This window comes from Camelus ferus, chromosome 12, assembly GCF_009834535.1.
Source record: "Camelus ferus isolate YT-003-E chromosome 12, BCGSAC_Cfer_1.0, whole genome shotgun sequence".
Classification (NCBI taxonomy): domain Eukaryota; kingdom Metazoa; phylum Chordata; class Mammalia; order Artiodactyla; family Camelidae; genus Camelus; species Camelus ferus.
This window is the reverse complement of record NC_045707.1, coordinates 64,275,981-64,298,645: the sequence shown is the minus strand read 5'-3', so window position 1 is coordinate 64,298,645 and position 22,665 is coordinate 64,275,981. Positions and strand designations below refer to the sequence as shown.

The following is a 22,665-nucleotide window of genomic DNA, read 5'->3' as shown; positions in this document are numbered from 1 at the left end:
AGAATTCTCTGTGTATTTCACGTCTTCTAGCCTCTTTTCTGACAATTCCATCCTAACCCTTCCTAAAAGGATGGACTGTTTTTCAGACCCAATACACAATCTGAATTTCTTTTCCTTGTCAGTATTGACATCCAGTGGAGACACAGAATAATTACAGGTATGTCAAAATCCCCAAGGACTATAGCCCAGAATGGATGTATGCCTTTAGACAGGTATCACACAATACAGCAACAAAAATTAATCTTCCCCATGCACACAACTGAAATAGAATGAAAAGACCGGTAGCTTAAAAAGTAGCAAATGTAGAGGAGAAAACTTTCGTGACCTGGGCTGTTAGGAAAAGAGTTCTTGGCTATGAGAGCAAACTGAACATCGAAATTAAAACTTTTTCTATGCACAAGACACCATTAAAATAATAAAAAGATAAACTATCAATTGGGAGAAAATATTTACAAACCACATATCTGACACACAAAAAAACAACTTATGTGCAGAGTATACAAAAAACTCCAGAACTCAATAGTAGACATCTGCTCCCACGCATGATCAAGAAACAGGGTCTGAACTCACCTTCCTGGCTAACATAACCAAGAATGGACAAAACATGTGACACAATGGTTTTTAAAATACTGGACATCAGGCAATAAAGGACAATGATCCCAAGAGAAGGGAAACAAGTAAGTGAGCTCTACGATTTCCCAGTCTACTGCCTTGCAAAAGTTTCCATTTCACAGTGCAGGGAGGGAAAACACAGGCAGAATCCAGTGAAACTCCTGAGTTGAGGAGGGCTGGAGAGCCTGAGAAGGTTAAGGCAACTAGATTTCACAAGACAGGGTCAAAAACAAAGTCTGTCTTCTTCTTCATTGTATTCCCAGCCATTCACTTGAGGACTGGCACATACTAAGTACTCAAAAGATACTGGATGGAGTAATGGATGGATGGATGGATGGATGGGTGGGTGGGTGGGTGGTGGACAGATGAACAGTTCAAAAAATATGTGTTAAGGAAAATCGCCCCCAAGAGAGAGCAAGTTTTGAAGGAAAGATTCATGAATGGAACACAGGAAGCATTCCTCCATGCTTGGAAAGACCAGCTGATGTATACTAACTATAAAAGTCCTCATCTAAGCTCCAGTGGCTTGAGACTTGTTTTTGTGTGTATTCAGGAGCTACCCATCACATGCTGCACACCGACCCTGTTCACGCGCTTTTAAAATTCAGTGTAAAATAGAATTTGAGTAGGGCGTTCTGGGATGAAAACACACACTGACGTTCACTGACGTTGGAAGGCTTGTTTCTCAAATCCAAGAGGTACTGTGGCTCCACGTTTGTGTTTCTTACAAGTCTCAGAGGTTGTCTCCACTGATCCAGGACGCAAGTAGATAGCAATTTTTTAGCACAGTAAAGCACATTCCGTTGCAAGCTTCCCTGACGCTTATCTTACTACTTCAACCCTAACACATTGGTTTTCCAAAATTCCCTGAAAAGATACGCTTCGTTTAAATGGCACCAGTGCTAGAAACTTAATACCAAAACTTTCCAGTCATCTCTCAAAGAGATTATCATGTTAAGGCTTTGGAAAGTCCAAAGTTATCTAATAATCTCATTCTCCTTTCTTCTAGGCACATTTTCATATCACAGAAGCTCGGGCAATTGACACTTCTTTTCAGTCTTATGCAAACAGTCTACATCCGTGAAGGCTAGATGTCTAAAATTAATTCTAGCCTGTTCTGGGAGTGGGTGTGGAGGAAGTTATGTTTGTAGAATATTATACACAGCAATTGGGACTTAGATTTCATATTCATGTTTCTTCTGTGTCTTACAAAGATATATGCCTTTAAATAAAATTTGGGAATTGACAGAAAATAGTAGAGTGGATCAAAGCTCTTGAGAACTCTTTCCCTCTTTTCATTAACCTGTAGAATCACTCAAAAGAGAGAAATCACATCAATTGCCAAAAAAAAAAAAAAAAAAAGGAATTGAGCACATTCCGATTTGTGATCAATGGGACTCAGGCAACACCAGCAGCCAACCTGAGGTACAAATATTGTCTCAGGAGGATTCCTTCCAGAAGCCATGTGGCTCCATCCTAGTCTTCTCCAACCTAAGCTTCACAAGTCTGAGATGCGATTTCTTGTCTACCCCAACTTCCCCTTCTGTCTAAATCTCCCAGTAAGTGTACTAGCTCCCCGTTGTGTCTTAGAGATTCAAGACTCAGCCCTCTCGCGTCCATTCCAAAGGCGTGTACTTTGCTTTCCTGCCCAGTGTTTTGCAACAGGTCTTTGCCTCTCTTCATGCTGCTGCCTTTTTGGGTTTTGTCCTTGAATCTTGACCCTGACTTCATCACTCTATGCTGCTTTTCAGATTTTTTTCTCTTCCATCTTTAACCCAAAGGTCAATCTTGACCCACTTCTATGTTGCTCCTAGAACCTCAGCCCAAGTCTAGCATCCTGAATACATGAAATTACGAGTAACGCAACCACACTAAGAAAATACCCCACAACAAAAGAAAAAGCAGTGTGCAGACAAAGTCTCAAAGGAAATGCTTGAGTGAGAACTACTAGCCATCCTCAACAAGATGAAAAGAAGAGTGGCAAGTACAGACTCGGCTGAATTCTAGCACGACTCTGTGGCAGTAAAAAGTATAGACCTTCCTGTGGAGAATCACATTCACGAAACAATAGATTCCAGGAACAAATGCAGGACATTTAACAAGAAACAATATTTTAAGAGAAGATGACAGATGTGGAAAGTCAAATGGCAATCTAACTACAAATTAATATGTCCTCCTGAAGGTAGGATCATATCAGGACAGTTAATTAAGGATATAACTGAAGAAAATTTTCCAGCATTATAAAAACGAAACTAAAAATGAAACTAAAATTGGATATTGAAAAGGCTTACTATGTTCTAATCAACATTAATTACACTAAAGTAATCAAAATCTGGTAAAATTTTTAAATTTCAAGAAAAATGAAAGAATTTTTCAAACTTCCAAGTAGAAAAATAAGATTGCATTAAAAGAAGCCAAAATCAGGGAATTCTCCGACTGTAACATCCAATGCCAGAAGACAACGGGGTGATGACTTCACAGCCCTGACACAGCTTCTTCATGAAAACATCATCAGCTAAGCTGCCACTCCTTCGCAGCTGAGGATGACAGAGAGATGCTCTTTGTTCTGCACGCTTGAGTCCTCTGCCTCCAGGGACCACCATGGCCATGATTAACTCCCATGCCCTGAAAGAAAAAGCCTTGAATGGGAGGACAAAATGATCATCAAATTAACTTCAGGGAGAAGCAAATGAGAGAAATGGGACATGAATTTACTGAAGGGAGAAAGATGATGCTAGTAAGTCAACGCAATTCGGTCTCATTAGCAGCTAGGACACACGAGCACACGTGAAATGAGAAAGTCAATCCTGCACGTGGAACTGTTGAAGATTCAATGAAAGGAAGAAGGAAAAAAAAAAGGTTAAAATCCCCCTATTAGCAGAGGTAAAACAAAAAACAAAAAACAAAAAACAAAACAAAACAAAAACACCTATTTTATCTGATTAAATAACTTCAAATGCATTATTTTAGTATTGATAGAATTTACCAAGTATCAGCCACAAGCATTACTCAAAATGTGGCACTTATCTCCCATATCTTACCTAAATGCTCATTTTTAATCCTTTCATTCATTCAACAAGGATATACTGACTGCTGAGTGTGCCAGACCCTGCTCTAGGTTTCAGGGCACACTTGTGCCCTGACCTCTCCTTCTGACTCCAGACGTTAAGGAGGGGCACTCATTCGCTGGGTCAAGGTTAAGCACATCATTACTTCCTAGAATTAATTAGATGATGCTTTTGGTGTGATGAGAGCCAGGATGGTCAGTTTCTTGTGTCTAGATATTTTGAACCGAATCTTTCTCTGAAATGTCTGTTGAAACTAAAATCCATTGATAGGTAAAATGGGACTGGGATTGACTTCAATGTAGGAGGAAGCCTTTGGCCCGGGGAGGACCAACAGGACCAGGGCAGAGACAGGAAGCACAAGGCGAGCCACTCTAACCTGAAGGGAGAAAGGTCCTTTCACCCGGATCCTTTAACTCAAGTCAGTACTTCCTTGTTTCTTCTCACCATCAGAAGATCAGTCATCTCTTCTAGTTAAGGTGAGTCTAGGGAAAGAGGCCAAGGAGGCCACATGCCTGTTTTGCACCTAGGCCACTGGGGACTGAGTGACCACTCTTTTAAAAAACCCATTATGGTTCCTTATGATCCAGTCAAGAGGGCCAGATAGATTTACATAAAGAATAAAGTCAGAATCCTTAGAGTGGCATGTCCACAAAAGGATTCTCAAAAACAAACCCAGAAAAGTCCTGATGATAAAAAGAATTTGAACTGATTTAAGAAAACCCTCTTAGAGTTTTTAGAATAGGTTAGCAGATTGATGTATCTAGCAGCAAACTTTATTTAATCTTGGTTAATTCAGCATTTCCCAACTGAAACTGACCACAGGAAGTCCTCACGTGGAAGGCCGATTTACATGTGGAAGACAGTACAACTGTTCATATAAAAGTGCTTTAGAGCAACAGAGTGACTTGTATCTGGAGCTGTTCTCACATCTGCCTAAAGTAACAATAATACAGTTAGTACATAGTGAATGCTTATTATATGCCTGGCACCATTCTAAATGTTTTATACGCCTTAAGTCAATGACTTAATTAATCCTCATATCAACACCGTGTGGTAGGTAGGTCCTGTTATTATTCCTACTTAACAGATGAAGAAACTAAGAGATTAAATAACTTATCCAAGAGCACTCCAGTTTGTAAGGGACAGAATCAGCATTTAAACTCAAGCAGGCTACCTCCAAAATCCAGGCTCTGAGCATCACACTCCATTGCTTCCTGCTCAATTATGAATGCCTTCCTCTAGGACAGTTAAGATATTATTAAACAGCCAGAAAGTAAGTTCTAGATCCTGGCCATCTCCCCACCTGTTTCCAACTTGAAGACTCCACTCCTATCAGATGTTGGATAAAATGACATATGTCACAATTCTTATCTTTAGACTAGTGACAATCAGGATGGGAAAACGGACAAGTAGCCGACACATACAACCCACTGCAGTCCACACAGTCACACAGGAGTATAGCGAGGAGTTTTATATTCTTTCACACCAGCCGGCAAGGGCACTAAGCAACCAGAAGAGAAGCCAGCCGCTGGGCTGGCGCAAAGTCCCAGAGGCTCCCTGCTGTACTGGCTTTTCCCCTTTCCTTGCTGGATCATGTGATCCAGACAGTCCGGAGGTGACGCCAAAGGGACGGGGGTGTCGGAGTTCTGTATGGGCCTGGAGCAATGGCTGTTTTTCAGCTTGCAAAGATGTGCTTCAATGTTTTAACAACTGATAGGGCCAGAAGGCAGCCACACTGTCTGCATATATCATGGGGTTTCCCTGTCTGTTGCGTTCACCGTAGCCCTCACTCAGGTGGTCAACCGAAGCTAGCCAGCTGCTCTTAAGCTGGCTGAATTCAAGACATGGGAGAAGGAGGCTGACTGCCTCCCTCCACCCCCCTGCCCCAGCATGTCCCTCCAGCCTGCAGTAGACTTGATCCTCTAGCTCAGTATTTCCCAAAACGTGATATTCATGTCACTTGTAACAAATATGACCACTTTAGGAGGGCCATAATGAGCTTCAAAAAATATTCTATGTATTTAAAACTAGCAAATCAACCCATAACTTTGTGGACACTATTGCTTAGAACCAGGCTGCATTTTTTAAAGTTTAAAAAAAACCCCAATACCACAGATGGATAAGAAAATGGCCAAAATCATGAAGCTATTAAATAAAGGATAGACCTGAGGAGCATTGCTCTGTCTTAGCTGAGACAACGTTCTTCATTCATCCTACACGTTTCTGTACTACCTCTCACTGCTGCGCTTAAATAATCTTATTTTTTCCCTCCATCCTACTTTACTAGGTCATTCTTCTCCCTTCTTTAGCCCAAAGCCTACTGCAATCTCTCATTTTCAGAAATGAATGAAGTGATTTCCACAGTCATCACAGCAGGCAGCTTTTGAAAGCTAGTGATAGAAACTCAAATTACCTAAAACAAAATAAGAAAACGTATTACCTCTGTATCCAAGCCTCAGAGATGCAGGTCCAATTGCAGGGGTGCCTGGATCCCTGGGGTAGGATGCTGTCAGAGCTGACGCTCTGCTACCTGAGCGTTTGCTTCTGTCTTTCTCACGACAGTCTTTTCCCATATGACAGTCAGTGTGGCCGCAGACAGCTTCAGGGTCACAACTTTACAATGTCAAGAACAATTTATAAATTTCCAATCAGCCCATGTAGAAAAATCTTAGGACTCTGGTTGGATAGAACTAAGTCACATATTCAGCAGAAATACATATTTAGGGTAGGGGAAAAGCATTCCCCACTGCCCCAAAGAGAGAAAACAGAAAACTGTCACATAAAATTCAAAATGTAAACATGTCATCTCTGTAAAGAATGTCTTACGTAATTGTACGCCCAAATTTGGGTGTTGGAGAAGCTCCTCTCATGTTAAGGGACCTCAGATCTTTGAAGGGCAAGAAATACTTTAAGACTGTGTAGAAAGGAGTTTCCCATACTATGCAAAGTGCTGCTAAAAGATTTTACAGATGCGGAGACGCATCAAGGATGAATAGTGGTTTGCTGGGTGAGCAGCAGGTAACAACCTAAGCAGTGGGAGCAGCGCATGAAAATTCAAAGAGAGATAAAAATAGCAAAACCTGAGGGAAGAGAACACTTATCGGTTGGCTGGTTTACTCCTTCATCCTTCCGCACAGGGCTTGTGGTGGCGAGGACAAAAGCGGGAGGTTGTCACACTCATCAAGACCGACAGTAGGAAAAGGAACAGGAAGCAGGACTCGTCAAGATGGGCCAAGTGCTGCAGACGGGACCCTGCAGGTCTCAGGGGCTTCGTGCAATACAACCTCTGTCTTTTGTCTCAGTCCAGAGACGGGAGCAGGGGTCTGCAGAGATGCCTGCTTTGTGCCATCATTCAGGGACCCATGGTTCTTCCAACTTGGGGCCTTGCTATTGTCTAGAAGGGTGTTTCTCAGCCGAATGTGTGCAGCCCAATCACCTGGAGGGCTCGCTAGTCCCTAAATTGCTGGGCCCCATCGCCAGTTGTGGATTTAGTAGATCTTGGGTGGGTCCCAAGAATCTGCATTTTAAACAAGTTTCCAGGTGATGTGCCTGCTCCTGGCCCTGGGACCCCATTTTGAGAACCACTGCCTCTCGGAAAGCCTCTAGGAGCTGCCTTCAGCGTTCAGCTAGTGGATGGAGAGGAAGACGATGCTCAGAGAAGGCATACCTGCTCTTACCATCCTTTGCTCAGAGAGGGCAAACATCACTTCTGTTCAGTCTATTCACCTAGACCCACCTAGGGACAGGAACTCTGGAACGAAGTCCAGCAGCATGTGGGAGAAAGGAGGCAAACTCAACTTCTGCGAGCACTCACAGTTAGTGTCACAGAGCATAACCGAGCTAAAAACCTCAAATCAGACCTGAAAGGCCTTCCCAGGAGCAAAAGGTGATTTGATTACTGAACTATTACAGACGGGAAAAAAAAATTGGTTTTGTAGAATTAGATTCAGAGAATATTTCCTTATTGTTATTCAGCTCTTATTCTTTCATTGAAAAATATAAGGATTTAGAATCCTTCTAACAGTTTTATTTGATAGTTTGTTCACACACACAGACACACACAGTCCATACTTTAGTTTACCTTGTATTCTAGTTTGTCTTCTCCTTAGAGTGGAGTCAGGTTGTATTAAATCCTTTCTGGAAGTGGGCATATTGTAAATTATTTAAAAATACACATGCTTAAATAAAAGCTGTTTTCCATGGTTGTGGGGTCAGCAAATGAGTAAGCTTCATTTCAGTTTGGGCCTCACAATTCAGTTAAAGTTTTTGCTAAAATCATCCTTGCCTTTCACTAACATAGTCATGATTTTAAAGATTAAAATATCCTCCTGCTGCTTATTATACAAATGAACTGCTACATATTATGTGCACTAAGATGTTCCTCATCTGGAGCCTAATTTGTTACGCGGTATAAATTATGTGGCTGTTACCTCCAAGTTGAAGTTGCCTTCACCTGTGTTGCCTTCTTCCAGCTGCCTCTTCCTTGCTGAATTTTCTTTCAAACACAAAAGAACAGTAATGACGTCCAATTTTTAATTATGCATCCACTCTCAAGGGAAGAAAGGAATCTGACTGTTTCGATACAGACCGAAATTCTTCCTCCTCACCCTGGACTTGCCACTGCTTTGACTAGTGCTGTAGTGGACGGCTGAATTTTCAGCTCACATTCGTCTCATTTGAATTTTGGATTTCTCTGGGATTGCAATTCCTAAGAACAACGACACAGAATTACAAAGATTTGTGAGCAACAGACTTCTCGTTGTCTCTAATTAATTCACTGTCCTTTGTAGAGACTTTGTCAGGGGGCCACAAATTGCAGTGCTTGTAAAATCTGATGAACATGCAATAAAAAATCTTGGGAAACTTTCAACAAATTTCAGCCTCCCGAGATATATTTAATTTCTATAAGCAATTTAATATCAAATTAAATCAGTATGAACTGATGGCTCAGAAGCATAGTTTTGAGGGTTAGTATTTACCCACAAACGAAGCTAATCCTGGGGTATCACAGAGGTCACTTCTGTAATGGGGATGCAGAATCAAGGGATGCTGTGAAATCCACTACATTATGTAAATATCCAGTCCCACAGTTCCATTTCCTTTCCATTCCCAGTACATCGTGCTCAGCAACTGGCCTCTGAAAGGCAGCCCCAGTAATGGAAAGAGCCAGCACTTTTACTAGTTGTGGCCTTGTATTGTTAATCTTTCTAAATTTCATCAACTGAAAAATAGGAATTAGAACATGAAAAATAGTCACCCTCACTGCATAAGGAAACACATTGTAAAGGCATCTTTTACAGCTACATATCTGGGTCATTCCTCTGGGCTCAGCCCTGAACTAAGACAAACATTCCAAAGTAGATGACATGTGATTCCCCTTGTCTGAGACCCCTTCCTCTGGCCAACCATCTCCTAATGCCAATGCTCACCCAGCCTCACCCATCTGTTCCCCCTCTGTCCTGTCAGTCAATCAATGCCCTACTTCAGGCTTTGTCCCAAACTCTGCTACCTTTTGGAGACAGACTTCCAAAGGGAACACTTAACAGCCATGACCATTGTCTACAGAGTCTCTTTTGGATTGGCAGTGGCTTTCAAAACCTTGAGATCCATGTTGTCACAAATGGAAAAGCTCATCTTTTTAATGGCTGAATAATATTCTACTGTGTATATAGACTATATCTTCTTTATCATTCATCCATCAGTGGGCAATTACGTTGTTTCCATATCTTGGCTATTATAAATAATGCCATGATGAACATGGGGTGCAGATAGCTTTTCTTTGCAACAACATGGATAGACCTTGAAGGTATTCTGCTAAGTGAGATAAATCAGACGGAGAAAGACAAATACCATATGATTTCACTTGTATGTGGAATATAAATAAATAAACGAATAAATAAAAGTAAACATAGACACAGAAAACATATCGGTGGTTATCAGAGAGGAAGGGGGATGGGGAAGGGTGAAATAGGTACAGGGGGTCAACTATATGAAACTGAAGTAACTTTTGGTGGTAAGCATGCTGTAGTGTATACACACATTGAATTATAATGCTGGACACAGGAAACTTACATAATGTTATAAACCAATGTTACCTCAATAACAAATGAGTAGATAAATAAATAAATGAAGCTTGAGATTATTTTGAGTACATAGAGACTTATTTCAGGGCTCCACCACGTGCAGGCCAGTCCTGAATATTAAACATTTATTCTATCAGATATGCAAGTGCCATCTCAACCTTGCAGCAGAGTGTAGAATGCACCCGAGTATAAAATAAACTAGATTTATTGCTAGTTTATTTGACCTTGATTTTAGGTAAGTCACCTAACTTAACTGAGTCCAGTTTACTCATCTATAAATAAGGATAGTATCTGCTTTAGAGTATTTTGGGGAGGACTTAATAAGGTATTAAGTATAATAGCAAGGAATTATTAAGCAGTTATTGGGTGCTAGAAATTGTTCTAAGCACTTTACCTAAAGTTTCTCAAATCATCTTCACCATAAACCCATGAGGCAGGTAAGTAAGATTATTATCCCTATTTATAGATACAATCCAAGGGGAGTAAGTAATTTGCCCAAAATTATACAATCAGTAATTGCGGGAACTGAGATTTTACCCCAGACGACCTGGCTCCCGAGAGCTTATCACACATCCAAGGTGCGTGGCTAATTAAAGCTATAATTAACCACAGCAGGGAATATCCCAAATTTACTGCTGGACAACATGGTTTAGGAAATACTAGGTGTAGTAAAAGGAGCATAAAACTCAGAACAAAAGAATTTATATTTGATTCCTAGTTGCATCTTACCACTATAAGATCTATGGTGTTCCTGGGTCATTTCCTTGTATGGTCAACAGGAATATTTATTCCTAAATCACAGGTTTTTTTTTGAGAAACTCTCTTAAAGAATGTCTGATGGGTCGTAGCTAAAAAAATATGGAGTTTCTTTCAAGAGAACATTATGTCTATTTTCCAGCCTCCTCTTGTCCTTTTTTTTGAAATGGTGTCCTATCTCCTTTCATATCAGGGCTCGACAATGCTCACAGAGAAAAAAATTATTGAAATAAATACATACCAAGACATAATCTTTTATTTTTTTTTCTGAAGTGTATTGAGAGAGATCAGTTAATCTAAAAGAAAGCCTTGTAATAGTGGAATTTCAAGCCTGTTCCATTCATATAAGTGAACTATTTAAGGCAAAAGAAACTTTCTCAGTGTGCCGGAAATCATAAATCATACCATGCAGGTCACCCCCAAGTCAGAGGGTGCAAACCGGTCCAACCAGTATTGTTTGCCACAGTTTTGTTTTTTTTTTAAAGTGAATCTAAATGGCTGGAGGTGAAATATGGGCACAAATGTGCTTGCATTAACTTAAATCCCTTCAGCTTGGCTCCCATCAGAGGCAGGTGAGTTGGCCACCCCTTCAGATTAGCACCTTTCTAGAGCCTTGGGGGAAAGTTCAGTTGCTCTGATGAGCCACAGAGGACTGGCTACCATCTGCTGTTTTCATTCATTCAATTCTGTGCTTAAAGAAAAAGCCCTTAGAATTGACTGTCAACGGGGAAAATAACACACCCTTTTGGATTTCAACCTCCGGTCAGTTTTCGCCCACCCAAAAGCTCGCTCGTAGCCTGAGACGTGTTGTGTGCGCTGATTTATAGGGTAACGAGATTTAACTGGGCTATAACCAAAGCGCCTGCACAGAAGACCCGCCCTCTGGGAAAGCTACAGTAACAGGTTTACGCTTATGAGATAATCCAGATCACTTTCCATTAAAACCGACCTCGGCTTTCAAACAGCTGTGTAAAAAAAAAAAAACCCTCAAACGGATCTCCACAGCAGTATTTGCTTGAACAGCTGCCCCAGAATTGATGAGGGTAAGACTGAACTGATGGGCAGGAATTTGAGGATTACGACTAGGATGTGACCACTTCCCAGCCAAGTGAATCTCTGGGACACTAGACAGAATTATTATTTTAAGAGACAATATGTCTAAATCACCACAAGGAAATTGACTTCTGCAGGCATCACATATCACACATATGACGAACTTATTTATTGAACACCATCGGCAAAGCATTTGACTCTAGGAAGCATAAAAGAACACCAATAACACTTGTGTAACTGAGTCGTACACACATACCTTGTGTTGACCTGAGTTTGTCCAAGGAAAGTTAAGGAACTTCAGTGCAGGTAAAGAGATCAAGGTAAAAGCTTGGGGTAAGTGTACCATCCAATGTTCTTTTGTGCCGTCATGCAAAGCTGGTCGCTCAGGCCCACTCATAACAAAACACTCTAGATAAAACATGTTCTTTTTGCCAGCCTGACAAATAAACCTTCACAGTGGTCTGGAAGGTTAAGTCTGAGTTTAGATTTGTCAGATTCCTCCAAGCTCCACACTGGAAACTGATCTCCAGCCCGGACTTACCCACCTCTCTCTTCCGCCATGAGGGGGTCCACACCAGCATGCATCTGGATGCCCCAACCACCAGGTGTGATTTCCACCTGCAGCCCTGAAAACAGCCATCCTTTTGGCCAAATCTCAGCCCAGGGGATCACACGCGGGCGGCACAGGCAGTCCTTGGGAGGTGTCCACAGACAAGGGGCCCCCACAGGCCTACATGCTGACTCACAGTCGTCTGGGTCGCACCTAAGGCACAGGTGGACATCTGGGAAGGATGGTGCACAGCTATTCCTCTGAAGACGTACGATAAGGAACTTAAAGTTCTCATCACATCCTGAGGCAAAGAAAAAGTGCCTGGCAGATGGCCTTGACCTTCTGAGGTGAGTAAGTGATAAGCTACTAAGAGAAATATTGGTTCAGTGGGAGTCTGGAGCTTGAGGCCTGGGGAGAGATCTGAAACAGCCACTGGGTAGGCTGCCCCAAGCAGCCACATAAGCTAACACGAGGTGAATAAAAAATAATATTTGTAAACCGTGTTTGCATTCTGTGGTAAGGAAATCCTTGCGCTTTAAATAGGCTTTAAATGTTGAACTTAGATTTAAAAGCGGTAAAACAGAAAAGAATCCAAGATGACAAAGTCTAACAGCAGCCCTGACTTACAGGTAAGCAGACCTTTACACAGTCCTTCTTGTAGAATGTATTGCTCTTCCTTGCAACTTGCCACCAACATCTACACTGAATATTTCCTCTGCCTCAAACATTCTTCTCCCACCCCAGCACCTGGGTCCCCTTCTCCCACCCTCAAATTTAGCCAGGTTCTTGTACAAATGGTACCTGAACCCAGAAGCATTCCTTATCATCCATATAAAACAGGACCTACCCTATTAGTCTCTCTCTCTCTTTATCTGCTTTTTGTTTATAGACTCATCATCACCTAACATATTATATCCTCTGTTCTTTTCCACACCAACTAAAATGTAAGCTGCAAGGATGTAGAACTTGATTTCTTTTGCTCTTTGCAGAATACTTAATGCATAAAAGAATGCCCAGCACATAGTAGGAACTAAAAAAATACCTGTTAAACAATTAAAAGTTTGCAATGACTGCCAGAGCTGGCCCAGACACTTTTACATAACAGACACTTATGGAGATGTGATCAATGTATAATAAATTAATTAATGAACAAAATTGTAGTAGTAGCTTTCAAGATGACTCCCAATGTCTACCCTCATGCAGCCCCTTTCACAACAAACAGAGCTGAGTTGAGCAACAAATAGAATATTGTGGAAATGATGGGAGGTATGAGATTTTCCAGGCTAAGTCGTAAAACATATTACATCTTCCACCTTGATTTCTTTAATCATTCGCTATGATCTCTGGGGGAAGAGAGTTACCATATATTGCAGACACTCAGACAGGCTTAGGGAAAGGTCCATATAGTGAGGACCAGTAACCTCCTGCCAAGAGTCAGCACCAATATGCCAGCTGTGTTAGTGGACCAACCTGGAAGTGCATCCACCAGCCTCAGTCAAACCTTCACACGACCATGCCCCTGGCCAACATCTTGACTGTGACATCAAGAGACACCTTGAGCCAGAACCACCCAGCTAAGCTATTCCCAAAGCTCTGAATCATACAAACTATTTAAGATAATGATTATAATTGTTTTAGCCACTAAGTTTCAAGATAATTTGCTATACAGCAATAGGTAAGTAATATAGTACCTTAGAAACAATTTACAAAATATTGTCCCTCTTGGAAAAGAACAAAGCTGGAGGCATAACACTCCCAGACTTGAGACAAAACTACAGAGCTACAGTAATCAAAACAGAATGATCCTGGCACAAAAACAGACATATGGATCAATGGAACAGAATAGAGAGCCCAGAAAAAAAACACACATACCTACGGTCAATTAATCGTTGACAAAGAAGGGAAAAATACACAATAGGAGAAAACACAATTTCTTCAGCATGTGGTGTTGGGAAAGCTGGACAGCTGCATATAAATCAGTAAAGTCAGAACACTCCCTCACACCATACACAAAAATAAACTCCAAATGGCTTAAAGACTTCAACATGACATAAAACTCCGAGAAGAGAACACAGGCAAAACATTCTCTGATGTAAATTGTGGCCATGTTTTCCTAGGTCAGTCTCCCAAGGCAACAGAAATAAAAGCAAAAATAAATAAATGGGACCTAATCAAACTTACAAGCTTTTGCACAGCAAAGGAAACCATAAACAAAATGAAAAGACAATCTACTGACTGAGAGAAAATATTTGCAAAAGATGAGACTAACAAGGGCTTAATTTCCAAAATACACAAACAGCTCATACAACCCAGTAACAAAAAAAACAAAGAACCCAATCAAAAAGTGGGCAGAAGACCTAAAGAGACATTTCCCCAAAGAAGACATACAGATGGCCAACAGGCACATGAAAAGATGCTCAACATCACAAATTATCAGAGAAATGTAAATCAAAACTACAGTGAGGTAGCATGTCATTAACAGTCAAAATGGCCATCATTCAAAAGTTCACAAACAATAAATGCTGGAGAGGGTGTGGAGAAAAGGGAACTCTCCTACACTGCTGGTGAGAATGTAAATTGGTGCGGCCACTGTGGAGATCAGTACAGAGGTTCCATAAAAAACTAAAAATAGAGTTACCATATGATCCAGCAATCCCATTTCTGGGCATATATCCAGAGACAACTCTAATATTTATAGGTCTCAGATTCTTTATCAGTTAAAAAAAAAAAAAAAAAAAAAGAAGAAAGACTGGGTGGGACCTATGGGGTACTATGCTAAGTGAAATAAGTCAGACAGAGAAAGACAAATGCTGTATGATTCATTTAAAAGTGAAATCTAAAAAACAGAACCAAAGAACAAACATAATAAAACAGAAACAGACTCACAGATACAGAGAACAAACTAGTGTTTGCCAGAGGGGCGGGCAGTGGGAGGATGGGTGAAACAGGTGAAGTGGATCAAGAGGTACAAACTTCCAGATACAAAATAAGTGAGTCCCAGGGAGCATACCATAGGAGGATTCAATTATATTGTAATAACTTTGCGCGGTGACAGACGGTAGCTCATCTTGCTGATCATTTTGTAACATACAAAACTACTGAGTCACTATGTCGTATACCGGAAACTAATCCAATATTGCAAGCCAATTATCTCTCAGTGGAAAAAAAGAAAAAAGAAAAGAAAAAGAAATCAGTGTTTCAAAAGTTCAACAAACTTAAAAACAAGCAAATAAAATAGCAGACTGTGACTGAGTATATCTTACTGCACACTTTCTTGACTACTGGGCTTGATAAAAGCACTGAGTAAACTGATAGACAATGTGGTAGCGGTGGAAAGAACACAGATTCTGGTGTCAGTAAAACCCAGGTTCAACTCATGGCTCAGCCTCTAACTAGCTCTGTGACTTTCAGAAGTTTTCTGCTCTGAGGCTTATTTCCCTCTAGCAGAGAGTGGAGTCCGTAACATCCATTTCTTGGTGTTTTTCTGTTTTAGATTCAACATGATACATAGAAATATCTAGTAGCCATAGTGACTGAGTAAAGGAGCAATACATTCTAACTATTCAAAGACTTCTTTTATGTATTAATAAACTGAAATGAAACAAGCCATAATAAAAATCATCAGAACGGATGGGTGCTTGAGTAAAGCTACCAGACTGAAGACTGTCTACTAGTCAGTGAGATCCCAGTGAGATTTACTCCTTCCCCGAGAAGAAAACAGAATGAAATATGGAAAAACCATTGGGCAGTTCTGCTCACTGTGAGCCTCCTCTTAGCTCCAGAAAGTAAGAGCATAACAGAGTAGGCACTGGATAAATAATTCTCCAGGGCGCTAGGCAATTAATAAAGAAAATTACTCCCATTGAAACTCAGTGTGCATGAGTTTTTCTCCATATTTCCAAAGGTAACTAGAACAATCCACTTGTTCCCTAGTCTATAATCCTAATAATTCACGTAAAAATGAAAACAAATACTGCTCCATCAAGGAAATTTTCCAGTTTGACACTCATGAGTTAAATCTCCCCATCGTTAAACTAAGAAACAGACTTTAATTTTGTCCTAGATTTTTGTAAGATAATTGATTGATAATAAAATTAAGGTATAATAGATGCACACACAGCATTTTACAGATGCTGTTTCAGCTGGTCTTAAGCTACTCCAAAGTGATTTTTTAAATTTTGCTGAGAAATTAAAGTGAATCCTGTGAATTATAAGGCCATATGTTGCAGCTCAGGGTCTCTAAACTTCTTTGACTGCTCACCCTTATTAATAAAACAATTTGAGCTTGGCCTCTCTCTCTCTCTCCTTCCCTTCCTCCTTTCATATCCCTCTCTGGAGAACACTAGTCCAGCAAACAGTCTAGTAGAGCATCTCAATGGGTCTTGATTATTCCGTACTCAAGCATTCAAAAAATTGGCTGCCTCTGGGGTTAATCAGCCTGCAGACACATTTTGTTTGATTCATGTGGCATTTAAAAAATCTAGCCAAAGTTAAAAAACTAAAAGAAGTCATATTTTTAAACTAAAAAACATATTTATATCTTCTCTCTAAAAAATTTCTATGTGGCCAGAATTAGCTGGATGTGTACTTCAGTTTGCCACACTCCTTACTCCTCCCTATTACTCCCAAATGAAACTAGGATTAGTGGCCTTTCATTATTACACTTGAGTCATTATGTTTCTTACAGTAAAAGAAGAGTCATCGGAACTTTTTTGTAAATCGTTCTCCTTTTTCAGTTACATCAACTGCCAGTGTTTCATAAGCATTTAATTTCATTTCATTTAAATCTGCCTCTCTGATTCTACTCATTATCATTTATTCTGCATTTCCTGAGAAGTAATAAAGTTTTGTTTCTTGGTGGAACATGGTCCAGAAAAGAAAGCCAATTACTAACGCTGGTAATGGCAATGAAAAAAAAAAAAGTGGTAATAAAAGAAAAAAAGTGAATGGTTCTTGGCCAGAAGTTTTGAATGGAAGGTTTAATTACGTTCTCAAGATGTCACATTATAGTCTTAAGTTATACTTTATTGAATTGTACAAAAAGTTAAATAATCTAGTAATTTTTGCAAATTTGAGAGTTCTTTAAGTTCTTCGTACATGTCTCTAAATCTTTTTAAATAGGTAACAGGTCCTATTCCTTATACTCGGATTTTTAAGTTCAATGTTCGCTCACATTTAAAACAAAGTTTATCAGTAGTCACCGAGGTTTATGATCTACTCTATTATGTCAGGTCTGGGAAAACATTTACCAATATAAAATCAAGATATTAAAGTTATTCCACTTATCTACTCAGGCCCATTGTTACAGCTTTTGTTCTGGTTGCCTGCTCAAAGCACTTTATCAGTTCATCAAAGGAAGCGAAATGAGCCCTAAAGTATTCCACATAGCCAGGGAGCTTTCTTAGAATAAAGACTGGCCCAGTTTTTCCTACGGGAAACAACTTGTGAAAATCCTTCACAAAGTAAAGAAGCTGTAACTTTCATCACACCTCCCAATTCACAAAGATGACATCATCCATCAACAGTTCTCTTCAGTAAACTGCTGCTGCAGTATACTGTGTGGAACTATTTATTCCACATCACATTATGAACGCTAAGATTATTGGGAAAAAATAGCGTGTTTTGCTTCCAGAATTATACGACCATCCAATTCTCTAGAATAAAGCCCGTAATCCATAACATGACCTACTAGGTCCTTCACGCTGTTGTGCCCTATGTCCCCAGGCAAGTCATCCCTTCCAACAATGCTACCCACATGATCACCACCACCGTCACCACCGTCACCACCATGACCACGTACATGTACACCGCCACATACACACACAGTTTTCACAACACACCACAAGATTCTGCCTCGCCTGTTCTCAGGTTTTACATAAAAGTTAATCCTTTTAACATTTTGGAAGTACTCAATCCTAAGGATAATTCTCACTTTGGGAAATTCTTTTCGAAGTATTTCCACTGTTAGGAATTGACCTTGACTTTTCTAATTCTTGAAGGAAAGCAACTGCTGATACTTCTGATAAAGCTAGATGTGTAAACTTCTTTTTGTATCTTCTACGTTCTCAGCTACTGGCCTACATTGCCTTCTATGTTCTCAGCATGCTATGAAAGTGAGAAGGATTCTGAAGCTTGGTAGTGAAAAGTGTATTTGTTGCCACAGACTGCAAACCTAAAGCAAATCATACATTTGTCTATTACCATGATACCTCCTTCAAAACATCCCAAACATCCCCTGGGGAAGTAGGCTGGACAACTTTGTTTCATCATTTCATGCCTACTATCCAGGCTTAGCTAAATAATTTGCTGGGCGTGGTATAAAATGAAAATGTGAACCACTTGTTCGAAAAGCAAGGAAAATGTACATCTAAAAGTGCAAATGGTGGGGAGGGGATAGCTCAGTGGTAGAGTGCCTGCTTAGCATGAACAAGGTCCTGGGTTCAATCCTCAGTACCTCCATTAAATCAATCAATCAACCTACCTAATTACCCCCCAAAAAGAAAAAACAAAATTTTTAAAGGCACAAATACATACAAACATAAAACTACCATATTATCCAGCAATTCCACTCCTAGGGATATATATCTGAAGAAAATGAAAACACTAATTTCAAAAGATACATGCACCCCAACGTTCACAGCAGCATTATTTACAATAGCCAAGATATGGAAGCAACCTAAGTGTCCATCAACAGATGACTGGATTAAGAAGATGTGGTATATATACATATATACAATAGAATATTACTCAGCCATTAAGAAGAATGAAAGCTGAGAGGGTATTATGTTTAGTGAAATGTCAGACAGAGAAAGAGAAATACTATATGATTTTGCTTATTTGTGGAATCTAAAAAATACAACAAATGAATATGACAAAAGAGAAACAGATACAGAGAACAAACTCCTGGCTACCAGTGGGGAAACAGATTGGGGGAGGGGCAAGTTAGGGTTAGGGAATTAAAAGGTACAAACTACAATGTATAAAAAAATAAGATACAAGGATATAGTTTATAGCACAGGAAAACATAGCCATTGTTTTATAACCTTAAATGGAGTATAATCTATAAAAATATTGAATCAGTTATGTTATACACTTGAAACTAATTTAATTTTGTAAATCAACTATACTTCAATTTTACAAAGCACAAAAATATAAAGTTTTCCTTTAAAAATATGTTAATAACTTATAAAACAGAACAAGGGTGACAGTGATCATATGAGTACCAGCTTAAAATTTCAAATTGCAAAAAATATCATTTTGGTGTCATAATTTTATATAATAAAATTAAAATAATATTTTATATTATATTTTGATGGTAAAATCTTCTGGCCTGGATTGCTAAAATTTCATTTGTTAGCTCATTAAAATTATACACTTAGCAACTTCATTTTCAATTGATATAGTTGAAAGTGATGTCAGTTACTCTTGGCAAATGGAATACCACAGATAATTTGATCATTTTTATTTGCAGAAAGATCTTTCTGCTAATGCAACTGCTAATAGAGCTGTTAAGAATATTTTATGGGCTGTGACAAGAAAGAAATACATTTTGGATAAATTATTTCGAAGTATAAATTTTAGTACATCTAGAACTAATGGCTCTTGTGGAGTAATTTTCCAGAAAGATTTAATTCTTCACACGTGTCAGTTCCACGTAAGTCTGAATTTGGCTATAAATGTAAATTTATACAGCGGCATTTTAACGTTTCCTCTGACATTTCTTGTAACTTGTGGAGTTTGTACAAAAAACCAAAACTGGCTTCATGATTTGTATACAGTTCAAAGCGTCTCTTCATGCATTCTATCTCCAATTACCAGGAAATTTTAAACCTGTCTTCCTCTTAACAACTGGTTCATCCAAAGTGTTATATGAAAATAGCATTGTTTTCCAATGGCTATAATGATCTTTAAATTTAATTTCTAAGTCTATAAATACAGAATTTGCTTTGCAGTGTTTCAGAAGTTTTCAAAACCAGAGACTCTAACATCTTTGAAGAATTCTGGCAACTCCTCGAATATGCTTCCTTAGGCTGTCTGTGTGAACGCTTTTATTTTGTAATTTTTACTGAACAGTGTATTACCTGAGCGCCAGCAGGTCCTGTCCCAGTTCTCCCAGGCCTTAAACGTAATGTATTTGCAGACGCCACAGGAAGGAGACTGGCCACGGGAATGACAGCAAGCCGGCCTTCCACGCTGTCCTGCTGCTGTCCTCACGCGGAGCCCTCCTCTCTCCGGGGAGCCACGCGGTGCTGCGGCGACGGGGGCCGCTCCCCTTCCAGGACGCCACCAGCGAGGACCCAGGTTCCAGCTTCCGCTGCCTCCGCGGAGCCCCAGGGCGCCCAGACCGCCCCAGTGCGCATGCCCGATCGGCGGGGCTCAGCGCCACATCTCTGCTTGTGCGCATTCTCCTGTGACCCTTCGGACGTTGCCTACGAAACCCAAGTTCAAAGGTAGAAAACATTTAAGAAAAATTTCAAGACGGTGCCAGCAGAGCATTAACCAGACTCAGGGCTCCTTCTGAGAGCTGGGCCTTGTCGGACTGCCCGGGTTGTACAGCCATGAAGCCCACCTGCGAGTACCATCTGAGTTACACCCACGTCCTTTGGGCCTCAGTCCATCAGCAATTCACAACCTATGTTCTGCAGAAGAGTTGCTCTGTGAAAAGGGGGCGACAGGAAATGCTGCATTCTCTGTCCCCACCCCGGTATTCCCGGTGCACATTAGCAAATCACAGGCTCTGGAAATCCTGAGTTAGAGACACAATTTCATTTAACCCATCCCGTGTGAAACATGTCTGGCACCAAGGTCCCATTTACATAAAACACTCCTGCATATGTTGGGAAATATTAGTAGTCCATAAAATAAAAAATTTTTAAATACTATGCTAGGCTGTAGTCTAGATTCCATTCAAAAAACCCTAAAGGCTTTTTATTTCTTATCCCTCTACCTCAGAATAGACATTCTATTTCAACAAATATCTTCATAAGGATAAAGGTAAACTAAATCTATCAAGGCTTACCATAATATATAAAAGTATAAGAAAATATATTTGTTTGGCAATAATAAAATTGTAATTATTTTAAAATGATGTTTTATCCAAAAAATCACATAATAGCTGTTGCCTCTCTAGACTAAAAATTATTTGATAACCAGGTTATTTTGCTCTATGGAAGGAGTTACTTTCAGTCTCACACATGTGATTTTTGTTAAACAGAGTTATACAAAGCAACTAAAAATGTGTTTGTTAGTTTGTTGTCCCTGAGGTCAAGAAAACAAAACATGCTCACGGACAATTTCATTGAAAAAAATTTAAAATGTAAATCAGGTTGTATCACTGCTCCTTGTTAAAATCTTCAATGGCTTCTCACTTTTAGGGAAAAGTACAAACTTCTCAAGGTGTCTTACAATGCTTTGCATATTTTAAAAACACCTACCTTGCCCGCCTCATTTTTATACCACTCCTCTCCTCATTTACCAGATGTCAGCCACACAGGCTTTCGTTCATTCCACAAATGTGTACTGACATACTAGAAAAATATGCAAGAAGAATAAGGACCATGCCATCAATAAACCAAATTAATATAGGGTCTATAATACAATGTCAGGTAGAGATAAATACTGTTAAGAAAAATAAAACAGGCAAGAAGTTCCAGTAGCAACGGGGTGCTGTTGACAAGCTTCTCTGAGAAGGAGACTTTCGAAAAGATACGTAAATGAGGTGAAGGTGCAAGCCATGCACAGACTCAGGGAAACAGCATTAAAGGTAGAGCCTGGAGCATGAACTGCACCTGTTTGGAACACAATGACAGTTGAGGACAGGTGAAGGAAGAAGAGATTGGCTCAGATGGTAACAGAAGAGTAGGCGGGGCCAGATAAGGTGGCATGTGAATTGGAATTCAAATGTCAAGAGAAGCCCTTGCAGGGTTTTGAGCAGGGGAGTCCCAGGATCTGGTGAATGCTTAAAAGCTACCCTTTGGCTCCTGCTTGTAGAATGGACTAAGATGGTGCAAAAGTGGAGAGAGAGAGAGAGAAGTCAGAAAGCTCTTGCTTTGGCCCAAGTAAGCCAAGGTGGTGATTTAAACGTAGGCAGCTGGAGGAGAGCTGTTGAAAAATATATTCAGGGATATTTTAAGGGCATATCCAACAGAATTTGCTAAGGGACTGAAGGTGGATGTGAGAGCAGAAGGGCCAAATATCCAAGGTTTAGGGGACTGAGCTGTTAAGTAAATAGCAATGCTAAAATGCCAAACTCTGGAGGAAAAGCAAGTTTTAGGAGAGAAAGTCAAGAGCTCTGTTTTGTCCTTGGTGAGTTTGAGCTGTCTATGAGACACCCAGGTGAAGATGGCACATTGATAACTAGATGCATGAGAATAGACTTCATGGGAAGGTGGGGAACTGGGCTTGTAAATCTGAGAGCCATCTTCCACCTCTTAGCCCCTCAAAAGCACCACGTTCTGCCTCTCGCCCTTTGGACATGCTGGTCCCTCTGTCTGGACCTCTTCTCCTTTGCCCCTCATTTCACTGGCATCCATTAATTTTACAA

At 40.1% G+C, this 22,665-nt stretch overlaps 1 long non-coding RNA gene across 1 annotated transcript in view; it reads right to left on the bottom strand.

Annotated features, from left to right (window-relative positions):
* Window positions 1-20,703, bottom strand: part of LOC116667775 — a 42,081-nt gene extending 21,378 nt beyond the window's left edge. Inside the window, exon 1 of the long non-coding RNA XR_004324815.1 lies at window positions 20,204-20,703. This is a non-coding gene — a long non-coding RNA (uncharacterized LOC116667775). The remainder of the gene's footprint in view (window positions 1-20,203) is intronic.
* Window positions 20,704-22,665: the final 1,962 nt, after the last annotated feature.